This window comes from Microcaecilia unicolor, chromosome 2 (genome assembly GCF_901765095.1).
Source record: "Microcaecilia unicolor chromosome 2, aMicUni1.1, whole genome shotgun sequence".
Classification (NCBI taxonomy): Eukaryota; Metazoa; Chordata; class Amphibia; order Gymnophiona; family Siphonopidae; genus Microcaecilia; species Microcaecilia unicolor.
In genome coordinates, this window is record NC_044032.1 from 505,960,076 (window position 1) to 505,972,517 (window position 12,442).

Sequence of the window (12,442 nt, forward strand, 5' to 3'; positions counted from 1 at the left end):
TGTTCTACGAGTGGTGACAAGATAAAGTTGTTAGTTTGCTGGGATTTCTTGTTGCTATGAATCACTAATCCCTGCTTGTTAAGCATTTGTCCTATCTATTGGATTCAGCGGGTACCATGGCATGCTTTTTGACATGCAGTAGGTATGCGCTAATGTCTACTCTGTGTTAGTAAAATGTCCCCTTTAGTAGTACTTTTAGAGCACTTTCTCACTTTTATTTTTGCAGATTGTGTGCTAATGTTACCAGTAGCATGTGGTACCTGCAGAGCGTTAATGCGGGAGCACTTGTTACTGTTCCATCTAAGCTGAGCAGAAGTCCTCCACCTACAGTCTTTTCAATGGGGAGTGCTGTTTCACTATCACATTTTCAATAGTGAGGGAGAAGCAAACTTGGCAGAACTCCAGAAAACCTGCTGGTCCTAAGTGATGGAAAATACAATACTAAAGCACCACCCTCTACTAGTAGCAATGCAGTTGGAGGACCCCTGCTCAGCTTAGAGGGAACAGTTTTACCACCTCCTGTTTAGGAGGTACTAAATGCTCCTGCATTGTGTTAGCCAGTTAGCGTGTGGTATGTATAACATGCTAATTGGCTAAAACTTCCATGCCACACCCCCTAAATGAAAAATTCTAAAACACTTAGCAACACACGGTTCAACACCTGAAGGCAGGAACCCCCCCTCCCGCAAAACGCCTTAATGTATTTGTGCAGTAGCCTGTTTCCACGCACTAACTCCGCATTAAGTTCTGGTTGCCGTATCTCAAAAAAGATATAGCAGAATTAGAAAAGGTTCAAAGAAGAGTAAAGGGGAGGGAACGTTTCCCGTATGAGGAAAGGCTAAAGAGGTTAGGGCTCTTCAGCTTGGAAAAGAGACGGCTGAGGGAGGATATGATTGAGGTCTACAATCCTGAGTGGTGTAGAACAAGTAGAAATGAATCGATTTTTCACTCTTTCAAAAAATACAAAGACTAGGGGACACTCAAGGAAATTACATGGAAATATTTTTAAAACAAGTAGGAGTAAATGAAATATTTTTTCACTCAAAGAATGGTTAAGCTCTGGAACTCACTGCCGGAGGATGTGGTAACAGCAGTTAGCGTATCTGGGTTTAAAGAAGTGGGATGGAAAGCAGATAACAGTCACGATGAGAGAAAGAGATTGTGAGCTGTAGTGAGTAGGCACTGCAAGGATGTCTCAGGATGTGTTGAGAACTTTGAAAGGGCACAAAGACTTCATTATTTGTACACACACAAATGTGAATACGGGATAGTGTAGAACTCATCATACAGCCTACTGTCATTGATCTGGCGACTCATAAACTTCCTACTGATTCCAGCGTGCATGAGGATGTATACATCGTGACAGGATCATAGGAATCCGAAGAAGACACCTGTAATTTTCCCTGGGCATTACAGACCACCTGTATATTCCAGGAGTGAAAGACCTTTCTGTTGTAGATGGCCTCCCTCCCTCAGTACGGTCTGAGGAGTGTATGTGTGCAGTGTATACAGTGTATTTTTTTCTAGCAAAAAAGGTGCTGGTACTCAAATGCTAGGCCATCCTTCAGGGGTGGGGTGATCACTGAGGGATCCACCTGACAATAGTCAGGCCCCCTGCAACCAGTCACAGAATCTATGACAAGGCAGAATTGCTGTGTAGAACCTGAGCTTTTTCATTAAAACTTGGGGTCCATGGGTCAATTTTAGCAGAGAATGGAAAAGGTGTCGGTACTCAGTACCCCCTCAAAAAAAGCCCTGAGTATATGTTCCCCAAGACAGTTGAGAAAAAGTGTCCTTTCATAGAACTGGGTCATAGTTTGGTGCTTCTGCTGCACAGTCTGAGGGAAAACTATGTAGTCAGAGGGTGAGTGAGAAAGGCCATGAGAAACTGATGCATTGTGGGATGGCAGACTGGCTGAGACTCATTGTGACAGCCAGTATAGACTGGAAACTGTCAGTGGTAGAAAAGGCTAGGGCTGTGGTAACCTTAGGTGTACTAGAACAGGTTGCCCCCCTATGTGGTGAAGGAGCAGAGGAGAAGCTATAGCTCTTGGCAGAGATGATGGATGTCTGCCTTATCAATGTGGACCTTGGTGAAGCACACTTCACCTATGAGGTCTAAGAACTTGTTCTTGGCCTATATATCCTGTGATAAGAATGCCTCCTTTTGGCCCTCCTCTTTTCCCTGTGTGCCTGATGCAGTATGCCCTTTATAGTTCATTCATTCAGGCCACTCATGATTCATGCCTTGCTCCATCTTGTGAAACCCACCACCAGCACTCTAGCAGAACACATGCATGTATGCTCAAGGACCCAATCACACAGACTACAAGCTAGAAGGTCTCACCATGGGGCAGGAAAAATACCCAGTCAAATATATTCAGATGGGTTTTGAGCACAGGTGGGAGGAGAAGGGGTGTGGGGAATGGTGGAGCTAGGAGGTTTGTAGAAGGTGGTAGAGAGGTTGCCGAGAGAGATAATCAGAGCTTTGTTTAGAACAGGTTGCTGCCTGGTTGAGAAATAACCATCTGGTTTTGAATGTAGCTAAAACCTCCCTAGATCACTGGGTGAACTGAGTGTCCAACCCTTATACCAGTTTTTTGGGGTAGTTCCTTCTCTGAATGTAACCCAAGGGGTTAATAAAATAAATAAAATTACTCAAGTTGTCCCAGGGTTCCATTTTGACCAGCAGCACAGGTTCTTGGAATTTGCTGAGACCTGAGCTTCTGTTGGCTTGGTAACAGCAGCTGGCAGTTAACAGAGGAAGCTGAGCACTAAGTGGGAGTGGATGTGTTTTGAAGGGTCTGAGAGAGAAACAGGAAAAAGTGGTTAAGTGATTTGGGAATAGATTGGTATATAAGGGAATATTTGGGGCTTAGAGTGAAAGTGACTTGGAAGGAAATTTGGCTGTGTTGCTAGACTGTAAGACTTTGAGTGAGAACTAATTGAGATTGACTGTGTGATGAGTAATTGAGTTAGGGGTGAGGGGAAGAGGAAAGGTTTCTGAGTGGAACAGGGAAAACTGTAAAAGTGGGTGTGTAAACTGGAAAGGGGAAAACTGCTGTGGTGCTAGGTCTGAGTGTTTGTGAGTCTGAGGGTCTGAGAAAAGCATAATTCTATATGTCTGGTGAGTGATGGATGTTGGTGTCTGACTGAGAATGAAATGTAACACTGTGAGTGAAGCTTAGCAGCGGTGCAGAAGCTACTCCAGTGCTTTAGGAAAGGGATACCCAGTAAAGCATAGGTTGAATAATTAACAATACTTTAATTAATTTTATTTTAATTAGCGATAAGGCCACAGTATAAAGAAATACGTTTAAAGTCCCTCTAAAGGAATTTCTTGAAAAAGATAGGGAGTCAGGGTTTTGTCTTCCAATTTGGTTTGGTTATTAGTGAGGTTAGGAAGAAGACAACAGCTGCGAGAGGACACCGGTGACAAATCCAGTGCATCCAAGGGCCCCCACGGAAGAAAGATTGGAACTGCATCAATTACAGGGAGAAGAGGAAAACCAGCTAAGTAACTGGGCAATAAATTTTAAAGCTATACTTACCTGAGGGGAAGTCCGGAGTCGCCAAAGGGAATCTGAAAAGACAAAATAAAGAACTACAAAGTATCAAATTCTTGCCGGTTGCAAGGGGATAAACAAATAACAGTTGTACCAGTTTAATAGATAAAGTAAATGAAAGAAAAGAAACTTATCTGATGTTTGTGTAGAAAAGTCTGTTTATTCTACCTGTAAAAGGAAAAATTCAAGAAAACCTGGTATGATGTTCAGGTATACTAATTATATAGTTTTTTAAAGTGTTTAAAGTTAAACAAAGCAGTACATTTTTGAAGTTATTAAGGTATCATAATTCTGTTGGAAACTAATAAATTTATATTTTGCAATTATTCAAACTGGTCTCCTTCAAATTCAGAATTTATCCTAAACTTAGTTTTTATTCCTCTCCCGCCCTTTGAGGACGGGAGACGAGGTTAGATTTTGTGGTCCTCTCCCCGTTCCTAGGTGCTGGGTTCCGGAAAAGCTGCCACGACTACCGACATCAGGCTAACCGGAATCCTGCTACTACCTTACATCACACCCAGGCGTGAGGGGGCGGAGCTACATGAAGTGGACTGTTTTAAATATCTGTGAGCAGTAATCGATTTTTCAAACTCACTTTTTCTCAACAAACTGCCACTGTCATCAGGAAAGGATTTTCACTTTGTGTCAAATCTGTTCAATTGGCTTGTGGCTATTAAGAAGAAAAATAGAAAAATCGGCCATTTTACTCAAGCAAATAAATGGCCTTAGTGATCGGGATTGACCCATGTAAGGACATGCTAAGGCCACTTTTTATCACTGTTTGGTCAAAGGGCTCCTAAGTGTTGAAGGAAATAAAAAGGTAGATGAAGAATTATAAAGATATGACACTATTTATTAAAATATTCGGCTGCAATGGAAGACAGGAAGGGAAAGAAGAAATGAAAAGGAAATCTTAGGAAGGAACTTATGAAAAAATTGACACAAGAATAATAGAAAAAAAGAGACTAACCAATATGATTAGAAAAAATATAGGACTCCTTTTACTAAGCAGCAGTAAGCCCAACATGGGCTTATCGCTCACTGTACAGGAAGTACTTCACACCCCTAGTGAGCCATCATTTCTAGTGGACGGCAGTAAGAGCTCCCCCCCAAAATGGCTGCACGGCAAGTGTTTTACTTGCCGCCCAGCCACTTCCTGTAGGAAGACGAGACTTTCCTTTTACCAGCTGTGATAAAAGGGGGTCTCCGCATGTGTGTGTGTAAAACACACACCAACGCCAGTGTCAGCCCCCTTTTCCTGCAGCTTGGTGCCCATACAACAAAGGTAGAAAAAAAAGACATATTTAAACATTTTAGGAACTGGAATGTGTCAGCATTGGAATATTTTTGTACTTTGCACAGTGCAAGAAAATTGCATTTTTTAATACTACTATTGCACTGCTTATAGAACCTAGTTTTCTTGGGATTCCATTTTGATTTTTATCTGCACATTTTGATTTCTAATATGTGGACCCTTACTCTGTATTAGGTGAGGGTCTGCTGTGTTCTGCATGTGTAAAAGATTCTGGTGTCTTACCTGTGTGGTGATCAATAGCCATCCAGATTTTTCTAGTCCCAGTGGCAGGTGTATTACAGCGCTATTTTTTAATAGGTAGGGTTATTGCAATTTCAAGCTCGGGAATTAGGGCTATTGTGTTTTGATGGTTGCTATATAGGGTTTGAGTATCTTTTTGCAGGATTTTGTGTTATTTCACAAAGGTACTTATTTTCAAAGCATATGGACATCTTAAAGGGCCAAAATGGACGTCCATGTGATTGAAATTTCCAAGTACCAATTTTTCAAAGGCAGAAAAGGGACAGCCAACACTGTAGTACATCCAAATAGTAATGGGGTATGTTGTGGGCAAGTCTTGGGCACATAGGAGATGACTCTGTGGGTGCTTGAGCACCCCCAATATTGAGAAAATTCCTTGTATGTGTCCAATAATTTTGAAAAGTTGGCTCCTTTTTGCGGGATTAGGGAGGTCTTGAAATCTGGATCTGATTACCAAAGGGTTTTTGTTACATTTGTACCCTGCACTTTCCCACTCATGGTAGGCTAAATGTGGCTTACATGGGGCAATGGAGGGTTAAGTGACTTGCTCAGAGTCACAAGGAGCTGCCTGTGCCTGAAGTGGGAATTGAACTCAGTTCCTCAAGACCAAAGTCCATCACCCTAACCACTAGGCCACTCCTCCACTCCGAAGGAGAAGAAATATCTATGTTTAAAAAGGGCAATACAACACCACAGAATCAGTGATTTGCATGTGAACAGTCCATAAAGAGAACAGAGCAGACCACTATATTGAAGAAACAGATATTTATTGCTCAAGATGCCCAATGTGGCCATATTTCACCTTCCAAAAGGCTGCATCAGGGGCTACACTATTCCTCAGAACATATATTTACAGTTAAAATCACATAAAACTTTGTCTCTCAACAAAATAAATAAATTGAAATCATGCACATACAATTACTTAAAAGCACATGCAACTAATTAAACCAACCATAATAAATAATAAGCCAAATGGTAAAACAAGAAGAGTTAGTGCATGCATAAAATATTGAATGAAAATCATGTTTTAAAGGATTAGAACATAAATATGTATAAAAAGACATGAACAATAATATATTTAAAAGGAATACATACCTATTAGAGTTTCTCAAGGCACTTTCCCCTAATAGTAACATATTCAAGCCTAAAGCAACAAAAATTATTTAAGTAAAATTTTATTTGAAAACTATTGTGACTTGTAAAAACAGACAAATGGATCGATAAAATGCAGCTACTCACAAACAATAGCAGTGTCTCTGCAAATTCTAAAAGCAGCAAGAGTATTAAAAGTGTAAATGAAGTCAGTAATTTTACAAAAAGGCATGAAGCCAGTAATTAAAAAAAGAAAAGTAACATAGTAGATGACGGTAGAAAAAGACCTGCACGGTCCATCCAGTCTGCACAACAAGACAACATATGTGTAAACCTTACCTTGATTTGTACCTTGATTTGTACCTGCCTTATTCAGGGCACAGACCATACAAGTCTGCGCAGCAGTACTTCCTGCCTCCCAACCACCAGTCCCGCCTCCCATCACCGGCTCTGGCACAGACCATATAAGTCTGCCCTCCACTATCCTCGCCTCCCAACCACCAACCCCTCTTCTCCCCACCTGCTCCGCCACCCAATTTCGGCTAGGCTTCTGAGGATCCATTCCTTCTGCACAGGATTCCTTTATGTATATCCCACGCATGTTTGAATTCCGTTACCGTTTTCATCTCCACCACATCCCGTGGGAGGGCATTCCAAGCATCCACCACCCTCTCCGTGAAAAAATACTTCCTGACATCTTTCCTGAGGCTGCCCCCCTTCAACCTCATTTCATGTCCTCTCGTTCTACTGCCTTCCCATCTCCGGAAAAGATTTGTTTGCAGATTAATAAGTATAACAATGCAGTTACTTACAGAGAGCTGCAAAATCACTGTCAAGCAGAGCACCTCCACCTTGATTAGCAGGAAAACAGGCACACTGATGAACAATCAAGTTTATAGGTTGCATGCTAGAGATCAAAGGTACATCACATTAGAGCACCTAAAATAGCTTCAAAGAAGCCCTAAAAATGTCTAAAAACTTGCTAAATATGCTTTAAAATCTTGCTTAAGATGGCATCAAGCACAAAAAAATGCCATTTTTGAAACGCTAATTGTAAACAGAAATTGATCCATGAAGGACATTTTAAAAACCACAAAACCAATCATGAATTCAGGTACAGCAACATCTCCCCACCTGGAATCACTTTATTTTTAATGTAAAATGCTACACAAATGCTCAAAAATGCTAAAAGAAACTTTTAAAAAATAATGTGTTCTGGGTGGCCATTTTGCATGTGTTCCAATGACACTGATGATACCACTGGAAAAGGGGAGGACTAAGGGCCCTGTTTACTAAGCCGTGCTGAAGGCGCGCAAACATTTAGTGTGCGCTAAAAATTAGCATGCACTAATGATAGAGACACCATGTCTCTATTATTAATGCATGCTAATTTTTTGCACGTGCTAAAAAGTTAGCACACCTACAGCGTGGCTTAGTAAACAGGGCCCTAAGAAGCCATACAAATGTATTGGAACAGTTCAAAACTACATATTAAAAGACTATTCTCATAGAAAAACGTTTACCCCCTGTTTACCATGTTGCACTAGCTGCTGGTGGTGATTTAATGCCGACACAGACCATTGGACTGTGTCGGTATTGCTGCATGGCTTAGTAAACGGGGGGGGGGGGGGGGGGGGGGGGGGGGGATAATAAATTATCCAATTAAAAATTGCTATTGAAGGCACATGAAACATTCAATAAACATATACATAATAATTCATCTTAAAAGCACAAATTAATAAATCATAAATACAGAACCTAATAAAATCATAAACACAAAACTGTACAACATAAATATTGAACAGATGACTGACCATTAAAATGTGGCTATATGCACGTTCAGCTTTTTGCTGAAGGTACATATGTCCCTTTTATGAAAATTAGGTCATAAAAATACAGAAAAATCTAACTTCAAGTTAAGACCATTAGGTAACACAGGGGTCCTTTTAAGAAGCTACAGCAAAAGGGGGCCTGTGCTGGCATCAGTGCGTGCTTTTGGTGTGCGCTGAGGCCCCCTTTTACTGCAGCGGGTAAAAGGCTGTTTTTTTTTTTTTTTTTAAAGAAATGGCCATGTGGCAAGTGAAGCACTTGCCGTGTGGCCATTTCAGGGGAAGCATTTTCCGCCATCCATTGAGGTGACAGTAAGGGCTCCTGCGCTAACCCGGCTGTACAAAAATATTTTTGTAGTGCTGGAAAAAGCGCGCGCTGGAGTGGGAGCTATGCTGGGCTGCTGCGGTAGCCCGGAGGTATTTCCGGTTTAGTGAGCGGTAAGCCCATACACCTGCTATTTTCTTCTCCATCCCTGCCTAATCTGTTTTCCTCTACTTCCTTCCTCAGTTCTTCTCCCTCTCTACCCTTCTCTACTTATTTACACTATTTTCCAGCATTGTCAAATCTAGTTTATTTCTTTTTCTCCCACCATCCTTCCTTAACTCTATGCCTTTCTCTTTCATCTCCCTATATTCCTTCCTTTAACCTTTTCCCTTCTCACTCCTTTATCCTCCACCTCTTTCTTCCATTGTTCCCTCATTTCTTTCTCCCCTGATGTCCCTCTTGCTCCCAACTTGACTGCTTCCTCTGTCTCTCTTTAAGCTTGTGAGGAGCAGCAGTGACAATAGCATGGGCTACAGGATCTGGGAGCAGATGTAGTGCTGTCTGCTCTGTTAGCCCAACTGTTTCTGTATTTGCACGTGTCTTTATAGGAGGCAGGATGGCAGGGGCAGGCGGCACTACAACCATTCCCAGTCCCTGTAGCCCACTGAAAATTGATGCCATGATTTTTACTAGTATTTTATAAAATTATGCTAGAATTTGATTTGATATATTGCCAAGTTTTGTCAGGTGCTTTGAGATGGCTCATTTGCCATCAGTGTTGAGGGCACTTTGTATTGGTAGCAGTTCAAGTGGTTTCTAAAGTTAATGAATGCAATATAATAAATTCATTTAGATAAATATGGGAAAGAGTTGACATTCATTGGTAAAACAGATAGTGATATTAGCAGAGTCAAGTGAAGTATCTGCCACTGACAGGGGCAGCATTATTAGACTGTCAAAAGGAAAAACAGCAGCAGAGTGGAAGGAGTCAGAAGGAACAAGTCCCTGGAGAATTATGACAAATGTGAGTGGCTTGGAAGAAGCTGGGAACAAGAAGAGTTCTTTGAGGATTAGCATAATGTGATCCTATTTGTTGAAAAAAATATTTGTTCTATGTATTAAACTGAAATGTGCTTTATGAAATGACAGCTTATATGAAGGGCATGCTAAAGAAGATCTGTTTAACTGTTTTGAAGGAGTAGGATTATCAAGAATTCCAAAATGGAGCTCACTCTTCTCAAAATTACCATCAGAAGCATCTCAAATTACAAAGCAGTAATTTGAGAAGTATAAAATCCCTCAAGTGCAAAAAAATAATGCTGAGTTACCTGTACTATATAACCAAGGCAACAGTGACCATTCTTATCACTTCCTCCGTTCCAGTCTTCAGAAATAACTTGTTGCACCCAATAAACACACCACTGTGACTGCAGCTTTATTGAACAAGCTATTGGGCCCTTTCACCAAAATAATTTGTGCACAGAAAAAATGCACAATGAGCACTATTTTATAAACGGCACTCCGAGTTGGCCACCATTTATAGAATAGCACATAGCGCTGGGATCCCTGACTGCACCTGGTGTAAATCCCATGCATAAATTAGGTGCGGATCCCCTGAATTCTATAATACTGCATGCATTTTTAGTGAAAGCCCATGACGCAACCATGCCCCTCCCATGTCCATGCCCCCTTTTCAGTTGCATGCTAAAAAATTTGCACATGCATCTTTCTAGAATAGTGCTTAGTAAGATTCGCACACAAATCCAAATTGTTTCCAATTAGTCTCAATAATTGATTGTTATCAACCAATTATTAGCACTAATTGACTTGGTGCACAATTAAATTGTGTGTGCAAATTGGGCATGCACCCCAATTTGTGAAATTTTGAGTGTCATTTATATAATCTGGAGGTTAATGTGCAAACTCAAGCAAATTAACTACTACCCCACAAACACAGTAACTGCTTTTGCATTAGTTTTACAATTAGCACATTCTAATACAGTCTTTCAAGGCATTTTGTTTTTTGGGGGTGGTTAACTAGGCAGGGCTTGGACAGAGAATGGGCATGGTAGAAATATTGCAGTTAGCATGGGTCCACTTAGCGCCTCCTAAATAGGAGGAACTAAATGCTGGATTCTATATACCACTCTTAGAGATCCGTGCCAAAAACCAAGCATATTCTATAACAATGCATGTAACTTAATTGGCTTAACAAGTTAATCAGTGTTGATGTTAATGTTCTGCTATAAATATGCAAGTTAGGTTGACTTTTCTTTTGGATTTGCCAAGTGGCTCACTAGGCCTGAGCAAGCTAAGATACCAATTGTTTGCCATTTCCCTTCTTAGGCTGAGCCCATGTAGCCAAGTTAAGCCTGATATGAGAGGAGAATTGTCCCACGATCTCTGCCATGTTGCAAACTACTGTGCCTTGTGCACCCCAGGGGCAGCCTGCGTCATAATTCCCCCTCACACTTTCCAACTTACTCACTATGATTATAAAGATACTAGATGATTTTTTGCCATCCATTCTCTCTCTATGGAGGTCCTTGTGCAGTAAGCTTTATTTCAGAAGAAATCCAGTCTTTGGCTCTATTCCCCCAGTACAATTGCAACAATAGTTACTGACTAAATAAATCTAATGCTGTGGCTGATAAGGCTGTACATTTGTCTGAAACATTTATTTTCATTTATGCCAAACATGACAGGGAAAATACCCAAAATGTAATTTTTTAAAAATCTGCCTCAGAAATAGTGCAGTTAAAATTCTTAACAGTAAATTGCTTTAATGACTCCTGAAAATGCATAACTGATTGTCACATATCAAGTCTTGAAGTGTTATGATGTTGTTTATACTTGTTTAAAATCTTCTTCAATAAAAATCTGATACAAAAAAAAAAAAGTTTAGATTCAAATTCTTCCAATTCTAGACCTCATTTTAATTGACATTCAGTAGCTTCTACCGGTACTTTAATCTCATTCTCCACAGTTGAAGTAGTCTCAACAATCAACATCATTAGATCAAGAGTACACTTATTAAGAACAACATTCATTTCACTTTGAACTAGAACTCTACTTTAAGAAAGTTGCTGATTGGTTTGTTTGAATTGCTAATGAAATTTAGACTGACACCATCTTTATTATTTTCAGATGTGCTTAGATGTAAGCAAAAGGCAAGATTGCAGCAAGTCATCAGGAGGACTGTGTTTGAAATAAAATCTTACGTCGAAGCACAGTTGGACACTTAAAACATGATCATGTTGGGATTCTTATTGTTTGGGGCACTTCTGAAGATGATGGTGTTTGAATATTACTTATCACATTTTTTTTAATATGGACTTTTGAGTTTTAAATGGATGAAATTAGAAATACGGGAAATTACAAACCAGTGAGCCTGTCATTGGTGCTGGGGAAAATGGTATAGATGATTATAAATAACAAAATTACAGTGCATATTCAAAAGCATGGATTAATGAGACAAAGCCAACATGGATTTGGTGAGGGGTGAACAAACATGTGGATAAAGGTGAACCAGCCAATATTGTGTATCTGGATTTTCAAATGGCATTTGACAAAGTACCTCATGAAAGACTCCAGAGAAAATTGGAAAGTCATGGGATAGCAGGTAGTGTTCTATTGTGGATTAAAACTGGTTAAAGGATAGAAAACAGAGTAGGGTTAAATGATCAGTATTCTCAATGGAGAAGGGTAGATAGTGGGGTTCCGCAGGGGTCTGTGTTGGGGACCGCTGCTTTTTAACATATAACTAGTGAGGTACTTAAATTTGTTGACAACACAAAGTTATTCAAAGTTGTTAAATTGCAAGGGGATTGTGAAAAACTGTAAGACGACCTCACGAGACTGGGAGACTGGGCATCCAAATGGCAGATGATGTTTAATGTGTGCAAATTCAAAGTGATGCATGTGGGAAAGGGGAACCCGAACTATAGTTACGTGATGCAAGGTTCCACATTAGGAGTCACCAACCAGGAAAGGGATCTAGGCAGTGGTGTGCTGGTAAATTTTTAACAACAGGCTCTCTTCCCGCCCTGCAATTTAGGGGAGGGGCTTGCGGGGGAGGGCGCAGAGGTGGACTGCGGGGGTAATGCATTATTCTCTCTCTCCTTCCCCCCTCATC